The following is a 14,620-nucleotide window of genomic DNA, read 5'->3' on the forward strand; positions in this document are numbered from 1 at the left end:
CTTGCAGTTTTTATGCCCGTCATCTCAACATTTTTTTTCTTTTCCTTTTTTTTTCTTTTTCCTTTTTTTTCTTCCATCTTCTTTGTCTCTTTAATGGAGCAGGGGACTCATATTTCCCCCAATTCCTTCTCCGAATAGAAGCCCTCCCACCAATCACGGCAATGGCCGATGGTGCCTAAGGTGAAGGTGGTGCCCCAAGGGTCTACCCCCAGTGATCGGCACCGATGATGGCTGGAAAAAAGAGAGGGAATCGACTGATGAAAACTCAAAATCAGGAAAAACAAAACACCCCCTTCCTCGACTGAACTGGTGACTAATGCCACCAAAAACCATGGTCTAAGATCTATTAAGGATGTGGAAAAAGATTAGATTAAAAGTCAATGGATTATTACCTTGAATCCGATGGTTTTGATCTTGATTTCCAATGGCCACAGAGAATTCAAGTGACAGGGTTCAAGAGGAAGAAACTATTGGAGCATGATCTCTGCTCCTCCCACGGACCTTTGGTGCAGCGAAACCAGCAACGAATAGATCTGGAGTCATCTGGACATGATCCAAGGCCCTTGACGAAATCAGCCTGATTGCTATCTTCTTCGTTAGCCTTTCGTTCCAGATGAAGAATGCCTCTGAAACTACCTCTAAAAAATTCAAGATCTGGTACCCAACTAGATCAGACCTGGACTGAGGTTCTCCAATTCATAGATCTCAAATTGGGATGTTCTAGATGGAGAAGAAGATAGATGGAGACAGACCTCACAGATCTGTCCTGCTGCAGCCTTTTTGTAGATCTGTTGATGGAGATCTCACCCCGTGCCTCAAACGACCTCAGATCAACTTCAGATCTGAGAGAAACTTGTACCAACCTCTTTGCAAGAGATTTCAGGTCCTGGACTGATGTTTGAGTAGTTGCAAGAGAGGAGAAGATAGATCTGGTTGGCGGCTGCAAGGGGGAAGGGGCTAGCGCCTCCCTTCTTTCTTTCCTTATCTGGACCTGGCGGCAAGAAACCCTAGGGTTTCTTGCTCTTGGGGCATGGAGGATGGCTAAAGAGAGAGGGAGAAGAAAGAGAGAGACTTGGGAGAAAGAGTTTCTTGTATTCCTTGGCTTAATCAACCTATACAAGTACATGTATATATAAACACAGGGTCAAGTGACCCAAACCCAAAACTCTCTTGACCAACTCTATGGGGGATTAGGTTAACCCAAGCCCATGTACACCCATGACTCGACCTAATCTCACCTATCCTGGACCCAGACCTGGCCCATAAAGAATTGGTCCCTTGAGGCCCACATAACCTAGACCTCAAGAACCTGAAAGGCCCATAGCCTTTCAACCTAGGGCCCAACTAGCCCTAGAGCCTCCATGAAGCCCTCATGAATGATGGACCTTGGCCTTAGCCTTGGTTCCCTGGGCCTTGGGCACACCTCCTGGATCATAACAATCTCTACCTTGGTGTCCCAAGGCCTCAACCAGCTCCACTCTGTCCTTGCGACTGTAGACCCATTTGCAGCCAATGGGCCTCTTCCCCTGTAGCAACTGCACCAATCGCCACATCTGGCTCTGGTGGTGAGACTGCATCTCCTCGGACATCGTCTGGACCCACCGCTCTCTGTCCTGGCTCTCAATAGCCTCCTGATAAGTGTATGGGTCTCCATTCGCTGTCACCAGGGCATATGACAGCATCTCCTCGAAGCCATATCGGTCCGGTTGCCTGATGGTCTTCTTGGGCTTGTGTAGGGCAACACCGATATCAGTCCTCGATCCAGCTCACTCCTGCTGGACCTCTCCACCTCGATCATCTATCCGAGTCCTCTCCACCTGTGGAGACACCTTAGGTAGGTTCTCCACCTGAATGTCATGTCCTCCCGTAGTACCTGCAAGAGGCAAAATCAAAGAGATAAGCTGTCCAGCAGCGCCCTGCTGGACCTCCTCCTGCTCCTGCTGCTCCTCCATGCCTGCTCACCTCCGTAGGACTGACTCCTCATCAAAAGTCACATCCCGACTAAAGATGACCTTCTTTTCCAAGGGATCCCACAGCCTGTATCCCTTGACTCCTCGCGAATAGCCTAGAAACACCGCCTTGCATGATCTGGCGTCTAGCTTGCTCCGCTCACCAGCTCCAATGTGCACATAGGCCGTGCACCCAAATACCCGTAGATGGCCCAGCCCAACTGTCCTCCCAGACCACACCTCCTCTGGAAGCCTGCCATCTAATCTGGTGTGAGGTGATCGATTGACCAAGTAACCCGCTGCATCTACTGTGTCAACCCAAAACTCCTTTGGAAGCCCTGCCTGCAGCCTCATGCATCGTGCCTTTTTCAGAAGTGTTCTGTACATCCTCTCGGCCACCCCATTCTGCTATGGAGTCTCCTTAACTGAAAAGTATCTCCTGATCCCACACTCCTCACAGTAATCCTGGAACTCTCTACTGGTGTACTCCCCACCATTGTCTGACCTCAGACACTTCACGCTCCTCCCCTGCTCCTTCTCCACCTCAGCTCTCCAGATCTTGAACTTGGTGAAGACCTCTGACTTCTCTTTCATGAAGTAAATCCAGAGTTTCCTTGAGAAATCATCAATCAGGGTCATGAAGTATCTGGCCCCATTCCTAGCTAAAACTGGGGCTGGTCCCCACACATCCGTGTATACTAACTCTAGAGGGGCTGCACTGCGGGCTGTACTGATGTTGAACTGAACTCTCCTCTGCTTTCCCATCTGGCAAGGCTCACAGATCTCTCCTGTAGCTCCATCCTCCAGATCAGAGATGAGTCCTCTCCTGCTCAACTCCCTCAGCCCCTCGTCACCCATTTGGCCTAGGTGGTAGTGCCACATCCTGTAAGCCCCCTCTTGGTCCTGTGCTGTAGCTGCTGCATCAGACTCTCCGATCACCACAGATCCCTCCATGTGATAGAGATTATTGTCCAACCTCCTGCCTCTCATCACTACCATATCTCCATTGGAGATGTTCAGTACTCCGCTTTTAGCCCTACTGCTGAAGCTGTATCCACTGCTCTCCAAGTAGCCTAGTGACACCAGATTCTTTTCCAGCTCCGGGATGTGCTTTACATTTATCAATGTCTTCACAATCCCATCAAACATCTTCACCCTGACTGTCCCTATTCCAGCCACCTTGCAAGGATGATTGTCGCCTAGAGTCACTGATCCCTCATCTGTCTTGGTGTATGTTGCAAACCAAGACCTGTGTGGTGTGTAGTGATGTGAGCACGCAGAGTCTAGTGTCCACTCCTCTGTGTAATACCTGTGACCATCTGATACCACAAGTAGATCATCCTCCACCTGCTGTCCAGTAACTGCACTCACTGATTCTGAGCCACTTCTTTCTCCCTTCTTGCTCTTCCATAGTGGACATTCTTGCTTGAAGTGCCCGAACTCTTTGCACTTGAAGCATTTCACCTCTTTCTTTCCCTTTCTGGACTTGGACCACCCCCTGGACTTGCTTCTGCCTCTGCCTCTACCTGTCCTCTCCCCTACTGTCAAACCTTCCTGGGGAGCCCGATCTCTGGTCAACTTTTTCCTTTGCTCATTAGACCTCAGCACCGAGACCATGTCCTCATATTCCAGAGTCTCCTTGCCGTAGAGCAGTGTAGTCACCAAAGAATCATATGATCCAGGCAGTGAATATAAAAGCAATAGAGACTTGTCCTCCTCATCCAGCTTCACCCCGATATTCACCAACTCCGTGCACAACTGGTCGAACCTCTGAATGTGGCCAATCACATCAGATCCCTCCTGCATCCGAAGACTGTACAACCTCTTCTTCAGCATCAGCTTGTTGCACATATTCTTCCCCATATACATGATGTGCAACTTTGACCAAAGGCCCTTCAGGGTCTTTTCTTCCAGCACCGAATACAATGCCGCATCCGCCAAACATCCTCTGATCACCGAGCATGCTTTTTTCTCCAACGATGCCCACTATCTATCTGTCATTCCCTCAGGTTTCTCATCCAAAGCCTGATCCAGATCTACTTGCACCAGAAGATCCTCCACCCAGATTTTTCACATGGAAAAATTTCTCTTGCCATCAAACTTCTCGAACTCGACCTTCATATTGCTGCCCATGACTGGATCCAAGCCAAACAAGCAATATAAATTCAAGAAGTATAGAATATACCTTGATGGTACCTTGCTGAAAATTTTCAGCACTTGGGATCTTCAACTTCTCGCACTTGGAACCGCTTCCTCACCATCATGGCTCTGATACCAACTATTGGAGCATGATCTCTGCTCCTCCCATAGACCTTTGGTGTAGCGGAACCAGCAATGAATAGATCTGGAGTCATCTGGACACGATCCAAGGCCCTTGACGAAATCAGCCTGGTTGCTGTCTTTTTCGTCAGCCTTTCGTTCTAGATGAAGAACTCTGAAACTACCTCTAAAAAATTCAAGATCTGGTACCCAACCAGATCAGACCTGGACCGAGGTCCTCCAATTCATAGATCTCAAATTGAGGCATTATAGATGGGAAAGAAGATAGATGGAGACAGACCTCGCAGATCTGTCCTGCTGCAGCCTTTTTGTAGATCTGTTGATGGAGATCTCACCCGTGCTTCAAACGACCTCAGATCAACTCCAGATCTAAGAAAAACTTATACCAACCTCTTCGTGAGAGATTTCAGGTCCTGGACTGATGTTTGGGTGGCTGCAAGAGAGGAGAAGATAGATCTGGTTGGCGGCTGCAAGGGGGAAGGGGCTAGCGCCTCCCTTCTTTCTTTCCTTATCTGGACCTGGCGGCAAGAAACCCTAGGGTTTCTTGCTCCTGGGGTGTGGAGGATGGCTGGAGAGAGAGGGAGAAGAGAGAGAGAGACTTGGGAGAAAGAGTTTCTTGTATTTCTTGGCTTAATCAACCTATACAAGTACATGTATATATAAATACAGGGTCAAGTGACCCAAACCCAAAACTCCCTTGACCAACTCTATGGGAGATTAGGTTAACCCAAGCCCATGTATACCCATGACTCGACCTAATCTTACCTATCCTAGATCCAGACCTGGCCCATAAAGAATTGGTCCCTTGTGGCCCACATAACCTAGACCTCAAGAACCCGAAAGGCCCACAGCCTTTCAACCTAGGGCCCAACTAGCCCTAGAGCCTCCATGAAGCCCTCATGAATGATGGACCTTGGCCTTAGCCTTGGTCCCCTGGGCCTTGGGCACACCACCTGGATCATAACAGAGCGATGGTTGTGATGGAACTTGATGGTGGTTGGGGTTTCAGTTAGGAGAACCAAAGATAGGCCATGTCAATTTTAATAGAACCAAATCCCAATCCCTCTCAGCCTCATAGTGCATCGGGAGGATGAAGACTCCCATTGTGGATCAGGTGGGAGCCTTCTTCCCACCTTTCTTTTTTTTCAATTTTTAAAAGTGCTTTAAAAATTGTGCATTTCCTTTTTAGGCTGATTTTTTTTTTTTTTTGATTGGGCCAGGCCCAAGTTGTTTGGGTCTAGGTATTACATTCTGCCCTCAGAAAAAAAAAAGTTTTATCCTTGAAATTTTTTTTGCTCAAGTTCTCAAAATTTCTTACTTGGGATTCATAAGTTAAATCTCATTCTCAAACTTTTTTTATATTCTAATTATCAATGCAATTTTATTATTAAATATCTCATAGAGGAAAGGTCAATACTTCAAGTGTTGATATGAATCAAAACCATTCGTTAAAATCAGTACCTCAATTATAGATAAAGATATCAAGTTTCTTGTCAAAATCATTATCTGCTGTTAACTTAATCGATCTATTAGAAGATCATAAACAAACTTTATTATATTCTCAGTAGATGAGCATTAGGATTGATAAACTATCTCAAATTGTTTCTAATAGATAGAGAAGTATAAGCTTCAATTTTAGAAAAAAAAATCGATCACTAAAATATTTTGAATCTAAGATCAAGAATCGATGGTCCACTCATCTTAGACTTAGGAGGCTAAAATTTTTTTAGCATGGTAGATAATAAACCTACTTATAAAAATATATAAAGACATCCAAAATAATCCAGAATTAGAAATATTTTCTTTTCATTATCAATATTTTTTTTCTACAAGAAATATCAAATCATATCATCTATCATAAATTTTTAACTCAAAAAAATTAATATTGTTGACTAGCTCAACATAATTCAGATTATCATGCTTTCACTGTGCACTCTAATTTAAACCATCAAAATTTTTTTGAATATAATAATTTTCAATCAAATATTACTTTGTATTGATAATATCCAAAATTTAACTTCCAAGTAGGTCAAAAGAAAATTTATAAGTCTCATCCCCAATACATATTGAGTACATTCATCTAAATCAGTCTTTAAGTCAATTGACATACTCAAAATCATTATATAAGTTTACTATAATTTAATATGAATCAAATCTTAACTTTCCTATCAATTCAATTAGATAATTCTAAATAAAAATCCTATAAATAAGATCAATAAAAAAAATCTTTTGATACTTTTTCAAGCTAGGACTTAAATCAAAACATATAGATAGAAGCAACTCAAGTACCTTTTCTAAAGTTTTTTCCATCGGGATCTTTGATATCTATCAAATATTTTCTATAGTAATCATGCAAACCTTTCAAAGTCAAATATTATAAAAGATCTTCTTAGTCTAACCTAAAACAATATTTTATCAATGAATCTTTACCTTATCACTAAATAATTAATTTCAAAATCAAGAGCAACATCGCATTATTCTTCCATATCAAATTTAAGCTTGTAATTTACTCAAATTATTAATAATCAAATTAATAATTACAATGTACAATAAAATTTTATAATCAATCCTTTTGTGATTACTTTAGATCAAAACCCAACTAATCATTACATGATCCATATATTATCTATCATATATCAAACCCTATGAATCATCATTATACCTAAATGATCTTTTCATTCATAATCACAAAATTTTGACAAAAATCATGAAGATAACTTATATTGCAATCGTATAGATCTATACCCCGATGTCCCTAATGTCTACCCACATACATTCATCCTAAGTTTGATTCTATATCTCATAATGTTGGGTTCCGATGGAACAGCGAAAAGTTTAGGTATTTAAAATTTTTCATTTAAACACCGAACACACCGAAACCCTAGAACCCGAAACCCTAGAATCCAGGAACCCTTGATAATAACAATCAAAACATAAATATACAAAAAATATTAGGAAGCATATCTTTTAAATTCTGATTTGGTGAAGTACTACTTTCAGAAGGTGTCCAAGTGTTCGTCCTCCAACAGTGATTCACACAGAAGTTGATCTAAGGACAACACTCCTACTTGAACCTTGCCTTAAGAGTTCTAGCCCTTAGAACTCAAATAGACTTGCACTGATTAAGTTTCTTCAAGAACCTGACTTCATCCTCTCAAGATACTCTTTTGGACTTCTTAATCCTCTCCTGAGAACCTTCTTTATCCTTGTCTGGACTAGAACAAGGCTTGTCTTAAATACAAGAGCCTTATCCTAAGACTAGGGAGAGAAAGGAAAGTCTTGTCTTAGACTATGAGGAGACTAGGGAAGAGTTTTCGGAATGGAATGGAATCCCAGCACTGTGGGCCTTTTATAGGTGACTAAGGGGCATGTGGAGAAGAGCCACAATACTTCCTCACATCCTCAGAAGGTGGCATGTCTTGAGAGAGAGTTCCTTCAAATAGAAGGACTCTTCTCTGAAGCAATGTGCCCCTTCACAACTCCCCACATGCGCTGCAATCAAGCGACTCTTTGGCATCCTTCTGCTATTTAGATAAGCCTGAAAACTTGCCACATTTATCCTTATTTGAATAAAGATTCAAATATAGGTATTTCAGATATGGAATGCTACCTTCTGTCCTATGGCAGAAGGATTCTTCACTTCAAAAGCAGCACGACCCTTCACCCATCACCACGTGCACATGCACAAAAGGGGCATTTATGGCATCCCTTCTCTTTTAGATAATTCTTAAAAAATACCACATTAATCCTCATTTGAATCTGATTCAAATAGCAAGATAATCAAGAGAGGACTGCCTCCTTTTGCCCCTTGGCAGAAGGACTCTTCACGCGAACCTTCGCGTGACTTCACTTTTCCTTCACATGCATGCTGCATTCCAAGTTATTTTCTATGCCAAAATAATTTTAGAAAAAGCCAATCCATGCTTTAAGATGAAAGCCAAGGAATAGAGGGTGATGTGGGTTGCCACATGGGTCTTAATCCCATGTGAGAAGGACTTTGTTCCTTCTCAATGCATGAAGATGCGTGAGCCCAACATCTAGTGCACCAAGAGTCCCTACAAGCTTGGACTCTTAGTTATGGCATCCCACAAGGCTATGTGGCACCATCCAATGGTTGCTACATCTAGATCCGAACCTAAATTAGCCCATCACTCAATTTGATTTGATCAAAAAGTAAGATGCGATCCAAAATCAAATCTGGCTCAAGGAGCTAGGGTTTCCATATGTGCAGCATATTTACCGAAAATTGATTGGATCTAAAATTTTAATCAACCATATAAAATGGGTTCTTAGTCAATTCTCTTATGTGTGTAATCCATTGGATTTCATATCTAGTCAGTAGTAGGTCCTGATGCAAGTTGATCTAATTTGATTAGAATCCTTCTAATCAATTATGGTCCAAACTATGCTAATCCAAGCTCAGCAATTAGAACTCTTTCTAATTAGCGATCGAATTAAACTCTTTAATTCGATCAAATCTATAAATTGAGATTGATGTCTAGCAATATATCATGACTATTTAAAAGATATAAAATTTGATAAAAATATCAAATATATCCTTCAGTGGTAAGTTATCGTACAATTCAATCCTTCGATCATCCCTGCATCCTAAATATATTTATGAGTATGGAACCATGTCAAACTCGATCACATATTCATATCAATTCTCCATCAATCATTGATGACTCAAATATTAAAGTATTAGAAACCTTTTCTAATCTTTATCCTGCCTTTGATCAAAAGACTTTCTGAGTCATTTAGAGATGAGAATGCATAGGATGTCATCTTCTCTTACTAGGAGTGATCGATTCCTTGTTAACCTACTCACAACCTTCATACACACTCTATTATATCTAGAACATCCCGTATATATTTTAATACCATATCTGGGTATGAAACAAAATATGGATTCATATGCATAAGATTTTATGGTAGTCTCAGGTCTAAGGATCACTTGCACAACTCCCACTTAGGAAACCATCTTTTGACATACAAGTAAGGCTCCATAAGATGTTCTCTATCGATGAGTCAGTTCAGTAAATTCATTCTCTAATGAATATCCACATCCTTGTATTAGTGTCTCACATAAGTGACTTATGAAATCAACAATCCTCTCCATCGAGCATACATAGGATATGCCAGTCTATCCAAAATATTGATCTTTGACTCAATATTTCTACGATCAGAAATGTTTAGGATTAAGATTTTAAGATTTTAGATTTCACAAGTATGAACTCTTCATGGTCCTAAAACCATTGTCCTAATCCATGGAGTTTATCATAATCTTAAACATAATAAGATACAGCTATAATGATGAATCAATATATCATTTTGTGAATAATATCATTACATGAGTTGGAAGTTTACAAAGAATAATTTTATCACATCATTCATGCGATTGACTTGTAAGGTACTCTTCTTTCACATAATTCATCCACTTATACTCTGATATCATATAAATTACTATGCCTTGTCCTGAGATCCTGAGTCTAAGGGTCATGGCAACCACCGCATACTTATGAAGAACTCTCTCCACAAATATGTAAGACATTCCAAATACGATATCAATACATCATAATGAAATTCATAATAAATTTAGTTCAAAATTTAACTAATTAAAATCAATTTTAATCTCTGACAAAATTTTAACAATATTGGAAGATCTTACATCAATTGCATCTTAAATATTAATCTTGTAAAAACATAATAATAATTCTATGTTGTTGACTCTCACTTCTAACTCACTCCCAAAATAGTATCTATATCTATAATTAAGAATCTGAATCTGAAAAATAAAAGAAAAGGATAATGAGCTGATGGTCTAGTAGTAATAAATATCTGAACTAGATATTTCAGATATTATTATAAGATATGATGGTTTAAAACCAATGCCATAGATAAATATAAGAATATATTTCATGCTAATTCAATTTAAGTCAAATCATTTTAAATATTCATATATATATATATAATTATAAATTTAATTTGAAATAAAGTATATATAACTCAACAACTTTATCTACGACCACATTTATCCTTATAGAAAGGCTCAGAACAGGGTACCAACATACAACCTGTTGGGAATAGTGTCCCAAAGCCAATCGTCAGCATGTTGACGGTTGTGCTCTTTTTTTATGAGTATATGAATTATAAATTAATAAAAATTATTTTGATATTTTTCATCACAAATTGTTTCATCTTCTAATGAACTCCTATGTTGTGGTGAAGTCCTTAGGACTATTTAGACTCGACAAAGGAGGATTTATCGTTTAGTCCTTAAACCTGTTCGTGATCAAATGATACGTTGTTACCAAGGACGACAACGTTTATCAAGCATAGGTGTGCCATATGGATTGGTTGTCCTTTTAACCAAGGAGTGTGGAGACACTGGTATGGCATACAGGTGAGATGTAAGGGTACATCTGCACTGAACGTGACCAACTCTGGAGCTATTTCTGCTGTCAAGATTTACTCCGATGGGATATGGGTATAACTATCCCTCCGACCTGAGACCGCCATGGTGACTTACAAGCAACTCACTGCACTTAGGCACTGGACTACCTAAATTTCTAATTCAGTGATGGAAGGCTGCTGGGTGTAGTCAAGTACTTGACTTGTCGGTGCGTGTGTCAAGATGGGATTGACCACTCCAGTTCAGGAGCTGTGTACAGTCGTATTTCAATTTAGCAAAACCTTGGCCAGGGTAGTCCTAGTGAGGAGTCACAGGACTATTTGAATTGAGCATGATTTGGATGATCTGATCAGGGTTGACAGTTTAACCCTGAGTCGTCCTATACACAGGGGTCAAAAGGGATGAATTATACAGTAACCATATTCGCGTAGGTTCTGAGTGTTGCGATTGCGACTATTCGATCTATCTGGATGTCAGGTACCATTGCTAGATGGTCACTTCGATTAGTACAGAAATTGATTCCAATGCTACCGACTTAGGTTCGTACCTGTAGGGTCACACACATTAGAGGTTCCTATCTGATCTGATGGCTGGTGAAGAGTCCCACTGGACTGAGACTCTTTGACCAAGAGTCTTAATGCTTGGGGACTCTGAGTTCTACATGTCTGAGACTCTGTGATCGAGAAATAGGATTCTCTGATCATGAGTTTCACACATTTTGGGTACCGGGGTCAAGAGTCCCACTAGTCTGGGACTTTTCGATCAGGGTTTCATATTGATGGACTCTGATGCCTGATTATCCATCAGATTTGGATTCAGTATTTATGAGAGGTTTAATTAGTGATTTGATCACTAATTAACTCAATTTGATTGAGTAATTATTTTTGGATCAAGTCAAATTGAATTGGATTCAGTTGGGTTTGATCCGATTAGGTTAAGTGTTGACCTAATCGCCAAGGTAGTTTGGTCCCAGATCTGATCAAGGGTTGGGCTTAGTCAATTCCTGATTTGATTAAGATTTTATTGAGCCTAATTAAGCCTAATTGTGTTAGATTTAATTTAGTCTAATTGTGCCTAACCTATTTTAATAAGGTTGGTTCAATTAGGTTGATTTAATATTTGAAACCATCTTGACTTATCTCCCTGCGCCACCTCACCTCACCTGCGCCTATTTGAATTCATGAGAAACAAATTCTCATGAATTTTCTCCCACACAGAAGCCTTCCCATGCCCCACCTGTGTGCACCATTTTGAGTGGATAAAGATGGTTGGTTGGCCATTCAAATTCAAATGTTGTTTGAATTTGATTGGGCAACTAATCTCATGCGCCACCTTATCCACTTGTGCGTCACTTACTCTACATGAGAAAAAGTTTCTCTTGTAAATTCTCCACGCACAAAGAACCCACGCCCCCTTCTTCTCACGCCAAGAGTGGATAAAGATTGGTTGGTTGGCATTTGAATTTAAATTCGATTTGAATTCAAGTGAGCAACCACCTAGCTTTATCCTCTCACACGGTGAAAATGCTGTAAAGATGCGGTCTTGCACTGTTTTAAAAGGAAAGAGAAGGTGGGGCATGCGACATCTGATTTGAGAGTGAAAGGGTGGCATGAGAAAGGTCTTCTACGTGAGAAAAGAAAAGAAAAGAAAAGAAAAGAAAAGAAACAGAAAGGGTGCAGGGTTTTTCTAAGAGTACCCTAGGGTTTCTGCCTAGGGTTCGAGAAGTGAGAAGGTGAGCTACGAGTGTCGTGAGCCCACCAAACTTTAGAAAGAGCTTCATCAACCTCTCAAACACCTTTGTTGATGATCCAGAGTATTTGAAGAGTCGACAGACACCGATCGAAGGAGTTCGATCAGCATCAGCCGTCGAAAGGGTTCTGCAACGAACTAGCATTCGGGAGGAGCCGATCAGATCGAGAGCTTCGTATGGATGATCCATGGAGGCCAGACATACTGTGTGGCTATATTGCAATGATCAGACTTTTCTGACGGTGATCAGACTGCAGCGATCGACTACCTGCACGAAGATAATATGTTCTGAACACATAGCAGTAAAATATTTACTGTAGAATTTAAAATTTTAAATTTAAATACATGCTATATATATCATATTTAAATCTTTGTGTAAGATTAATACATATTAATTAATTACATTAATTAATAATTTTCACTATAAAATTATAATTTTGAAAAAGTTTTAAAATTACCGTTTTACCCCTGCACTGAAATTCCCACAAATGGTACCAAAGCGGGTTCTAAAATATGATATATATTTGCATGCATAGATTAAGTAGTAATCTAAAAGTTTAAATTTAAAATTTAAATTTGGATTTTGAAATTCAAAATTTGAATTTTGAATTTTAAAATTTGAAATTTGAAATTCAAAATTCAAAAATTTGAAATTCAAAATTTGAAATTCAAAATTTAAAATTTATTTAAAATTTCAAATTTGAAATTCAAAATTTAAAATTTAAAATTTAAAATTCAAAATTTTAAAATTTGAAATTTAAAATTTGTTTGAAATTTAAAATTCAAAATTTTAAATTTTAAATTTTAAATTTAAATTTTGAAATTGATATATTTAGATATACTTGATCCAAGTAGTAAGTAGTCTAATTGGGTTGGTTGCCATGGTCATCCGGTCATAGGAGAAAAGTAGGGTTTAAAGGTCCTCTCCTCTCATTCGATGTGGTTCTCCTATGGTGGTAGGGGTGCTGAGCGATTATATCCCATACAGATAAAGTAGCGAAAGGACTTAATTGTAAAGGTTCAATTGTAAAATTTATCATGAATGTGTTAGATTAGATTTAAAGAAATATTCATGATTTATTTTGATTGAGTTATTTTCTGTTTTGTAATTAGCAATAGGATTGCTGTTTATGAAATGTGCTGATCCATTTGTGAAATGAGTCAACACATTTGGTGAACAGAAAATAAAACCTTTCAAATTTAAAAATTATTTTTAAAATATCAAATCCTGATCCATCAGCCCAAATACTTAATTAAAAGAATTAAGTGTTGTCTAGTTGGTCTAGAATTGTGAATTAAGACCTAAGACAATTGCATAAACTTATGGGTCAATGGGTTAGATGGATTAGGTCCATAATTGGGTTGACCTAAGGTTAGCTTAAAGAAATGGACTAAATTAGAGTAATTGATCAAATCTAATCAAAAGTTGAATTAGATTAGGTCAAGGATACTCTAGACTCAACTCCAATAGTTGTAGTTGAATGGGTCCATGTCTTTAACTAGACCAAGATGGACTTAATTCATGGCTACGCGGTGGAACCCTATTTACTAAGTTGATCAAATTAAAACTAATGAACCGGTTGGTGTCTAAGGTAAGTTCGACAGTCTGACCAGTGGTTTTTAAGTGGAAGCTACTCGTATTGATTCGATCTCTGACGAGTTAATGGCATATCCCTCCCACTGATCTCACTTACCTAGCCAACCTGATGAGTTAGGTTTTGATTAGATCACTTGGTGATTAGGGCTCACCCATGTCATTAGGTAAATCATTGTGATTGATTTAGGTGCTCCTAATGCCGGCTTTAATTAAATCCTTTTTAATCTAACTTGGTGAAGTCAGTGGGAGGATTGAAAATGGCTGGTTAATTTCTTCTCTTCTATCCTTTCATAAAAATCCTCAAAAATTATTAGGTCCCTAAAATGATTAAGTTATAGTGATAACTAAGTCATAGCCTCCCATTAAGTGAGTGATAATGAGTCTATTAGTTTAATAATCATTGGAGGCCCAAAGGTCTGGTGCTTATTGACTAATGGAATTATCATTCATAATATGATAATTTGGTTGAGTCTTTCTGATGGTGGTCAGGTTGGCCGGCCAAAGTCGGGCCTGATCATTTATTGATCAGATTCACCAAATCAGGTCATATTAATGGTTGGACCTAATCAGATCTTTTCAGTGGAGGCCAAAGCCTACTGATTAGGTTCTGGGGTAAAATTAATTATTAGAAGT

Source organism: Elaeis guineensis, chromosome 6, assembly GCF_000442705.2.
Source record: "Elaeis guineensis isolate ETL-2024a chromosome 6, EG11, whole genome shotgun sequence".
Taxonomy (NCBI): Eukaryota; Viridiplantae; Streptophyta; class Magnoliopsida; order Arecales; family Arecaceae; genus Elaeis; species Elaeis guineensis.